The sequence below is a fragment of the Tupaia chinensis genome, unplaced genomic scaffold (genome assembly GCF_000334495.1).
Source record: "Tupaia chinensis unplaced genomic scaffold, TupChi_1.0 Scaffold143422_1, whole genome shotgun sequence".
In the NCBI taxonomy this organism is placed as follows: domain Eukaryota; kingdom Metazoa; phylum Chordata; class Mammalia; order Scandentia; family Tupaiidae; genus Tupaia; species Tupaia belangeri.
In genome coordinates this window covers 197,280-208,116 of record NW_006203266.1, presented here as the reverse complement: position 1 = coordinate 208,116, position 10,837 = coordinate 197,280, and positions in this window count along the sequence as shown.

The following is a 10,837-nucleotide window of genomic DNA, read 5'->3' as shown; positions in this document are numbered from 1 at the left end:
AAGGAAATTGAAACCTATTTCATGAAGTCCTGGGAGAAAACTTTCCAAACCTAGAGAGGCATTCAAATATCCAGATCCAAGAAATACAAAGGACCCCAAATAGAATCTACCAAAGAAGACTTTTTCCAAGGCACATCATAGCCAGATTGGCCAAATCCACAAAGACAATATATTAAAATTGGCAAGAGAGAAATGTCAGGTTACTTACAAAGGTTATCTCATTGGGCTAATCAAACCTCTCAGCAGAAACACTGTGAGCAAGGAAAGAATGGGAAAATATATTCAAAGTGTTAAATGAAAAATAATTTCAATCAAGAATACTATACCTGGCAAGATTATCCTTAATATGGGAAGGAAAGGTAAAAAACATTGGCAGATAAACAAAACCTGAGAGAATTTACCAACACCAGACCAGCTAGTCAAAAATTTCTGAAGGGAGTGCTTTAACCAGCGCAAGTAAAGCACACCGACAGAAGTAAGAGAACAAAGAGCAACCAAGAAAATGCTAGGGACAAGTCAGTCTGAAAATATCATTAATAACACTAAATGTTAACTTTCAGGATTTAAACAGAATGGTCGGGCCACAGTAACACTGCAAATTCAACAGAAGAGAGATTAATTACATGAGACTGAACTGGTGAAATAGAATTTTATGACTTTTGACTAAACCATTATTGATTTTTCTATTACTCTTTGTTTTCTATATTTGAGGATTTTGCTTTTGTTTGAGCTGTTAATGGGTTCAGCAATTTATTAAAAACTTTTTTTGTTGATTGTTCTTTTTTTTAAAATTGAAACATAAATTTTTCTCTCTTCCTGACACCTCTGGAATTGGAAAATATTTGTGATTATTCTTATGTTGTGGCAGAAGGGTTATTTGCATAAGTAAAATAATACCCGTTGCCTTGCATCAGAAAGTAAAAATACGCGTTATTGCCAAGGCTTTGACTGAAATGTCATTTCTGAAGATATGACCAGAAAGCTATGCAACAAGGTAGATCTCAAGAAAGACAACAGAAGCTCTTGGAAAGATTGTCTGACACCATGAACAGCTCTTCCTGGCAGAGGGGATTAGAGAAGCCTTACAAAATAATTTATACCATAAAATAACCTGGACTTTTCCAGTCCAGAATCGCAATCAGTAGAGATTGCAAAAGAGCAGCCACAACTGGAGGATTACCTTGAGGAAGACTTTGAAGGAAGAAAAAGAGACTGATCTTTGCAAGCAGATGATAAACCACAGAATACTTGGTAGGCAGAATGGAGTTGGGAAGGTTCATGTGTGTGGGGTGTTTGCTTCTCAACAGTTTTAGTAGTTGACATGTAAATATTTTCTCAAAAATATTTAAAACCATACAGTCTCTGTTATAGAGTCACAAACAAAATTATAACAAATATTTTGAAAGTTATCTTTAAAATTTAGTCTTTGGAAATTTTGAAATTTGTGTATTAATTGTAGAACTATGGAATATGAGAAAAACTTTTGATATGTAAAGTAAATGTTTGTAAAAAATGTAAAAAAAAATCATAAAGTTGCAATGCAGTGGTACAGGTAGTAGAGGCCATGCTGTGGCTGCTGAAGGCCACGTGGGAAGGTTCTAGGTTTGTATCCTGGGCCTACCTGATCACAGTGGGCATGTACACAGGTGTGCCTGTGATCCTGGCTATCTCCAGGGCAGGGGTAGGACTGTTGCATGAAGACCCTACCTATGATAAACATTTCTTTCTCTCTCAGGAGATGGATAAATAAACTTTTAAAAAATTTAAAAATCAGAAAAGATATAGGGTTTATTATGTTTAAAAGAACAAAAATAGCTGAAATAATTGACTTTACAGCAGATGTGATGGGCCACATAGAATAAGAATATAGTATATTTCGGGACCAGCAGTTAGTGTAATAGCTATGTCGCTGGATTCCCATGTACTTGACCGCGGTTCGCGTCCCGGACCTAGTGGCTTAAAACTCAACGCCGGGCGCATGTCCGTGCATGCCCAAGATCCCAAGAGGAGAATGGAGGAGAAGGGATTATGGTGTGACCATCCCCCCTGGGGGGTGATTTCTCGCTTTCTGTCTCTCTGTCTCTCTCTGTCTGTCTGGTGAGCGCATGCGCCCTGTAGCAAAAACCTCTCCAAAAAAAAAAAAAAATATATATATATATATATATTTGAAGTGCTAAAAAAATGCCAATGAGGAATTCTAAACCCATTAAAAACCATTTAAATGGGTTTGTGTGTGTGTGTGTGTGTGTGTGTGTGTGTGTGTACAATTTAACGGATCTGGGTTAAATTAAGCTGATTCTACAGAGAAAGATGGAAATAAAGAAATAATTAAAAAGAAATGGAGGGGCCAGCAGAAGTTAAGGCACTGGATCTCACATGGCTGATTGCACAACTCGAGTCCCAACCCTGTAACTTGAAAATCACACTGGGAGTATGTAGGTGTGTGAGCAAAATCCCAAGGAGACTGGAAGAGGAAGAATTGAAGTGTAATCATTCTTCCTAAGGGGTGACTTCTCATTCTCTCTCTCTCTCTCTCTCTCTCTCTCTCTCTCTCTCTCTCTCCCTCCCTCTTGTGTGAGTGCATGTGTCCTATAGCAAAAACTTAAAAAGGAAAAAAGAAAATAAAAAATAAAAAGTTAATGAAAGTGGGAGAAACATGGGAGAGAAATTGCATATTGGTAAGTTATAGTGTACATGAATCACTCTTCATAGCTTCTGAGTTGAGCAGAATTTTCTTAAATCTTGCAAGTCTTATATTTTTAAATCTATTAAATATTAGCTTTTCTTAGCATTGTTTTATTTTTAATATTTATTTGGCAACCAATATTATCTCACAAAATACAATAAGAAACTCTTACAAAAATTAAACTGACAATTCATGCAAGAGACAAAACAACGCTTTTAGCTACTATATTATGGAACTATAAGTTCCTAAATCACAGCCTTAGGTTAATACAGCCTGAGGTAAGGTAAGGTAAGGTTTCTAGAGATTATCATTCCCAAGCTAGATGTTGCTGGCTCCCTGTAGAAATGTTTTATGAAAACATGACTGCATGTTACTGTCCTTTAAGTAATAGCTATATTTAAAAAATTATATAATCATAAAATTTTTCCAAAAGTCATAGTTTACATTAATTATTTTTCTTGGCATTAATACAATAAATTTCTTTCTTTTTGAGAGAGAGATATTTTTGCTATAGGGTGCATACACTTACCAGAGAGACAGAAATTGAGAAATCACTCTCCAGGGGAGTTGGCCATGCCACAATCCCTTCCCTTGCAGTAACCTCCTGGGATTTTAAGCATTCATGCACACATACCCAGTGTGAGGTTCAATCAAGCCACTGAGTCCAGGACTCTTACCACAGTGTACTATGTGGGGAATCTAGCGATACCATTACACCAACCGCTGGTCCCTCATTCTTTTTTTTTTTTTTTTTTTTTTTTTTTTTTTTTTGAGTAAATTCCTCTGAAGGAAAAAAAATTAGCAACCACATATATATTTCTTGCAGGTTTTCTACATTATAACAAACATGTAATTCAATTTTTAATTTTGTATAGAATATAATTAAGTTGTGAATTAAGTTTCATGCTCAGTACAAAGATAAAAATCTTGCTTTTCCACATTATCTGACTCTTAATTTATTGTTTATTTTTTATATTAGTTTTTCCTGTATCCCATTAACTGGGTTTTCTATATTACTCATTTTAAAAATTTATAAAAACAGAGTCTAGGAGTCTGTGCTTAGGGCCTGAGCGCAACTTTGAAACTTCAGCCACACCATCCATTGCTCTGGTGGCTTCGGCTTGCCCAGTCTGCTGGGAGATTGGAGCCTGGTCTGGGTAGGCCTTCTTGGATGAGTCTATGCTTGGGGCCTGGGAACAACTTTGGGACTTTTGGTATACCACCCGGATGCAGACTTGATCCTCTTTCATAAATTCCATCTTCTTAGCTTGCTACCACCTCATCAAGAATGGAACATTTCGTAGAAGAGGCAAGCACCTGAAGCTACCCATAACAGCTCTGATCTTAGAGACAGAGCCCTCCAATAGGAACACATCTAGGAAGTAAGGGTGAAATTTGCTCCACCAATCTACAAAATATATTCTAATAAATAGAAGAAAGTGAATATGCATCGGATGACTACAAACCAGCACAAATCTCAAAGAAATATGAGAAAATAAGTTGGTAACTCTACCCCATGTGAGCATAGTATGCCCTCACCAAAAGTGGATACCACAGAAAAATACACAGAAGTGTCAGAAAAAGAATTCTGAATATTCATAGTGACAAAACTCAATGAGATGCAAGAGAAAACAGACAATCAGTTTCAGGAAATGGGAAAATCATTTCAGGACATGAAAAAGGAATTCCTCAATGAAATAGACACCCTAAAAAAGGAATCAAACTTTTGGAAATGAAGAATACAATACAAGAAATTAAAATCTTCCTAAAAAAAACATTAACAATATCTAGCAAGATTATTCTTCAAACGGGAAGAACAAATAGAAGTATTCTCAGATAAACAGAAACTGAACAAATTCACCAATAATAGACCAGCTCTACAGGAAACACTGAGAGGAGTGTTGCATCTGTTCAACTAAAGAGAAACAAACAGAAATAGGAGAACAAAAAACAACAGATAAAATGGCTAACAAAATGACAGGGATGAATACACAAATATCAATAATAACATTGACTATTAATGGATTAAATTCTATTAAAAGACACATGCTGGCTGAAAGTGTAGAAAAACAGAAGCCATCTATATGCGGCTTATAAGAAACACATCTCACTGTTAAAGGCATACATTGAATATGAAGGATTGGAAAATATTCCATGCAAATGGAAACCCAAAAACGGCTGGAGTAGTGATACTGACATCAGACAAAATAGACCTCATGATGAAAGATGTAAGAGACTAAGAAGGACATTATATAGTACTAAAAGGACTTGTTTACCTAGAGGATTTAACACTTGTAGAAATCTATGCACCCAACACTGGAGCACCTAAATACATCAAAGAGAGACTGTTAGACTTCAAGGGAAAGATAGACTGCAACACAGTAATTGCAGGAAATCTCAATATCCCATTGACTTCTCTGGACAGGTCATCATAATCTAGACAACAAATAAAGAGATAGAAGATCTAAATGATACCATACATGAGATGGACTTGACAGACCTCTGCAGAGTATTTCCCTCAACTACCACAAAATATACATTTTCTCACCCCCACATGGAACTTTTCAAAGACTGACTCCATAATACTGCACAAAACAAACCTTTACAAATTCTAAGGTATAGAAACTATATCTAGCAGTTTTTCTGATCATGATGGAATCAAACATGAAATCAACTATAGATAGAGTCTTCAAAAGTTTACAGATTCCTGGAAACTAAACAACCTACTCCTAAATGATTTTACAACTATAGGAGAAATTAAGACTGAAATCAAAAGGTTCATAGAAACCAATGATAACAAACAAACAAGTGTTTATAACCTATGGGACACAGCAATGGCAGTCATAAGAAGAAAGTTTATGGCAACTCGAACCCACAAAAAAAAAAAAAAAAAAGATGAAAGGTAGCAAATAAACCACTTAACAAGACAACTCAGGGAACTAGAAAAACAAGAACAATGAAAAACCCAAAACATTCCAGGAGTAAAGAAATAATAAAAATATGAGCAGAAATAAATGGAATAGAGAATAAAAGCACTATACAGAAAATAAATGAAACCAAAGGCTGGTTCTTTGAGAAGATAAACAAAACAGACACATAGCTAGATTAATCAAGAAGAGCAGAGAAAGGAACCAGGTAAATCAAATCAGCAAGGAAACAGGCATACTTACAACATATAACAGAAACACAGAATATCATCAGAGAATAATACGACTGACTATATGCCTAGGAAAGGTAGATGAAATGGACAAATTTTTGAACACATACGACTTACCAAGATTGAACCAGGAAGAAATAGAACATCTAATGGGATCCCTAACAAGCACTGAGATTGAATCAGTAATAGGCTCCCAACAACGAAGAGCCAGGCCCTAATAATGGCTTTACTTCTGAATTCTACAAAACCTTTAAAGAAGAATTAATCCCAATCTCCTAAAATTATTTCTAAAAATTCGAAAGGAATGAACCCTCCCAAATTTATTATATGAAGCCTCCATCATCTTAATTCCAAAACCAGAGAAACACATGAGAGAAAAAGAAAACTTCAGGTCATAGCCCTTATGAATATGGATACAAAAATTCTCAACAAGATACTTGCTAATCATACCAAATAGTATATTTTAAAAGATCATATACCATGAACAAGTAGGTTTTATTTCAAAGATTGAAGGATGTTTCAACATACACGAAACAATAAATGTAGTACATCATGGGGCCGGCAGGTGGCGGGGGGGTTAAGGACACTGGACTCCCACATTGCCGACCACGGTTCAAGTCCTGGACCTGGAAGCTTGCTCTCTCAATTTCCCTCTCTCTCTCTTTCTCTCTCTCTCTGTCCCTCTCTGGTCAAATTCTTTAAAAAAAATGAAATAAATGAATGAATAAATAAAGTTAACTAAAGTAATTCTTTAAAGAAAATGTAGTACATCATATTAATAAAAGAGAAGGTAAAAATCATAAGATCATATCAATTGATGCAGAAAAAGCATTTGATAAAAATACAACATCCCTTCATGATTAAGACTCAGCAAAAATGGCATAGAGAGGACATTCCTCAACAGAATAAAAGTCATTTATGAAAAAATCCATAGCTAACTTCATACTGAATAGGGAAAAGTTGAAATCTTTTCTACTAAAAACTGGAACAAGACACAGCTGCCCACTTTCTCCACTCCTTTTTAGTACTGGAAGTTCTGGAAGTTTAGTACTGGATAGCCAATGCAATTACACAGGAGACTCAAATAAAAGGCATCCAAATAGGAAAAGAAGTGAAATAATCTCTATTTGCAGGTGATATTATGCTGTACATAGAAAATGTAAAGAAGCCCCCCCCACACACACACACACACACACACACAAACACATTTAACCACCATGTCACCTCCCAGCCCCAAGGCAAATTCATAATGAGTTTTGGGGAAAATAATAATAGGATACTAATGAATTTATGTACATGATCAACTTTGGCAATTATATTTTAATTGGTCAATAATGGAACTTGTGTCTCAAGAGAAGACAGGAAATCGTGAAGCAAGATGTTAGCCAGGAATTTGAGAAGAGGTAGGTCTAGCAAGAACAAACCAACATCTTCTGATGTTCATTTTCTTATGATCCATGTTTCATCCTTAAGACTATGAGAAAAATCAGTTTAAAATATAAAAGACAAAATAAGCCAAAGAACTATAAAGAAAAAGCACCAGGCAGAGTGATCTAGAAAACAGTGCTAAAATTATTGAAAATTTTTTAAATATATGATGGCCAAAAAAATGAATAGGAAGTATCTCTCATCAGGTGAGCTTAGTAACTAGTATTCATTTAAAATGAAAAGAAACGTGGGACCAGCAGGAGGCATAGTGATTAAGGCACTAGACTCCCACATTGTCGACCATGGTTCAAGTCTCAAACCTGATGGCCTGCTTTCTCACTTTTCCTTTCTGTCTCTTTCTGGTGAGTGCATGTTCCCTATAGTGAATTTAAAAATAACAATATTAAATAAAATTAAATAAATATTTCTTTAAAAATTGGCAAAATTAAAAGCAATTCAAAGTTCACCCTCTTATTTTGGTGCTATTACAATACAGTCAATGACAGACTGCAAATATGAAGGTGGTCCCATACGATTACATTACTATGCTGTATAGCCTACATGTGTAATAAGCTATGTCATCTAGGTTTGTATTAAGTATTCTTTATTCTATTCAATTATATTCACACAACAGAATCATCCAAACACATATTACCCAGAATGTATCCCATTGTTAAATGATGTGCAAATTTATATATGTTTAAAGCTCTAAAAATATTTTAATATCGAAAAAAAAAAAAACAGCTTGATTTTAAAATGGCTACATTAGGCCAGCTAATGGCATGGTGGTTAAGACAGCTGAATCTCACATGGCTGATGACATGGTTCAAGTCCCTTACCCAGTGATTTGAAAAACAAGCAAGGGCACATGTGATTTTTATGTTCAAAATCCCAAAGGGAGATGGAAAAGAAAGAATTGTGGTGCAGCGATCACAAGTGGGGATGATTTCTCACTTTCCTTCTTTTTCTCTCTGTCTCTCTCCAGTAAGCACACTTGCCCTATAGTAAACTAAAAAAAGAGAAAGGAAGAAAGAGTCACAGAATCTAAATAAGATTTTCAAAAAAGATATGTAGGTGGATGTACTACAAATATATGAAAAAAAGTGGTTGACATCTCTAATTAGGAAAACGAAAATTAAAACCACAAGAAGATATCACATCAGTTGTAATGGCTGTTATCAAAAAAGACAATTAATAACAAATATTGGTATGATATGAATAAAAGAAATCCTTGTACAGTGTTACTGGGAATAAATAATATTATAGCCAAGTAATATGAAGGAAAACAGTATGAAGGATCCTCAACAAAACCAAAAGTAGAGTAATTATGTGATCCAGCATCACAAACTCTATGTATGTAGCCAAAATAATTGTAATTGGTATGTCAAAGGAATATTTGCACTACAATGTTCATTTTAGCATGATTCACTATAGCCAATATATTGAATCAACCTAATTGTCAATCAAAAGATGAACAAATTAAGACTATGTAGTATATAAATACAACAGAATATTGTAAGCCTTAAAAAAAGAAGGAAACCTTTTATTTCAGATAATATGGATGAGACCAGCAGGTAAAGTGGTGTTTAAGATTCTGCACTCCACATGCAAGACTGCAGTTTGAGTCCCAGATCTGGTGGCTTGTTTTCTCTCTCTCTGTTGAGTGCACATGCATTATAGCAAATTTTTAAAATAAATAAATAAATTTAAGTAAATGATTCTTTAAAAAGAAAAAAGACAACATGGATGGAAAAGGAGGATATCAGGCAATGGAAAATAAACAGGTGCTAAAAGACAAATACTGAAATAATTCAAAAATACTATATGATCTTGCTTACTTGTGACATATAACCAGAAAAAAAAAAAAGACAAAGATTAAAAAAAACAACAACAACAACCTTGTAGACACAGAGAATAGAAAGTTGGTGACCAGAAGTTGGAGGAGACAGGGAGTGGAGAAGGGGGAAGGAGGATGTTTACCGAAGGGTACAAAGTTGTTGTCAGACTGTAAGAATAAACATTGGTAGTCTATTTCATTACATGGTGACCACGCTTAATAACTACAGTTAATAATATTTTGAAATTGCTAAAATAATGGATTTTAAACATTTTTACCGCAAAAAAATAAGCTGGTGAGGCAATGAGTATGTTAAGTAACTTGATATAATCTTGGTACAGTGCATAAATAGATCAATAGATTGCATTGTATCTAATAAACACATTTATTATTCGCTACTTAAAAATAAAAAGAAGTATCATAAAATCCAGCAATTCTACTTCTGAATGTATATGCAAATAAAGTGAAAAAGGTACTTAAAGAGCCATGTGTACATTCTTGTTAATAGCAACCTTATTCACAATGGACAAAAAAAAGTGACGAGTGTTTGTTGAAGACATAATGCATACAATAGCAACCTTATTCACAATGGACAAAAAAAGTGACGAGTGTTTGTTGAAGTCCTAATGCATAAACAAAACATAGTTTATACTTAAAATGAAATATCATTCAGCCTTAAAAAAGAAGTCTCTGATACATGCTATAACATGGGTCAACCTTGAATATATTATGCTAAGTTTAATGAGTCAATCACGACAGGACAAATATCGTGTAATTTTATTTACATAAAGTACCTAGAGTAGTCAAATTCATAGAGATAGAAAATAGCATGGTGCTTTCCAGGGGCTGAGGTAGGGAACAGATGAAAGAGAAAGTTTAGTAGGTACAGAATTTCAGTTTAGAGAGATAAAGACTTATTTAACTGTACACTTAGGGATTAAAATGATACATTTTACATTATGTATATTTTGTTACAATTAAAGAAGGTAAATAAAAAGAAAAAAAATGCAGCAATAAAAAAAAGCCAAAAAAAAAGGAAAATGAGATATAATCATGTAATTATATAGAAAAAATAATGATGGTATTTGTAATTCTAGACTTGAGTTTTTACATTAAATATCAACATGAATATCTTTCACAAATGAAAGTAAAATAAAGACTCTGCTAGAAACACAGCAAACTGTTGCTATCACAAACTCCTTAACAAGAAACATTAAAAGTAGTTCTTCAGGATGAAAACAACCTCTGTCAGTAACTTAAATGTAGGAAAGGGAACCAAAGAATCTTAGCAAAGGTAATTTCATGTTTTTACCTTTTTGAGCCCTGTTTTTATTTTGCCAGGGGCCATGAGTTGGGGTGGGGAGGGAGGAAAAAACAGAGAAAGTAAGAAAGGTCCATCTCCTCTCCCCTATGGAGAATGGTCATGCCATGACCCCTTCCCCATTTTTCTCTTCTTTCAAGATTTTAGGCAAGTATACACACTCACTGTGTTTTTTAAGCCTCTAGGTCAAGGACTTGAGCCACACTGTCATACACGTGGGATCCAGCTGCCTTAACCACCATGCCACAGACTGGCTCTGTAATTTTATAATTACGAAAAAAGAATTATGCATATTTCTTTTCTTTTTTTTTTTCCTGGAGAGGTTTTCACTATAGGGCGCGTGCGCTTGCCAGACAGACAGAGAGAGACATAGAGACAGAAAGCGAGAAATCACCCCCCAGGGGGGAT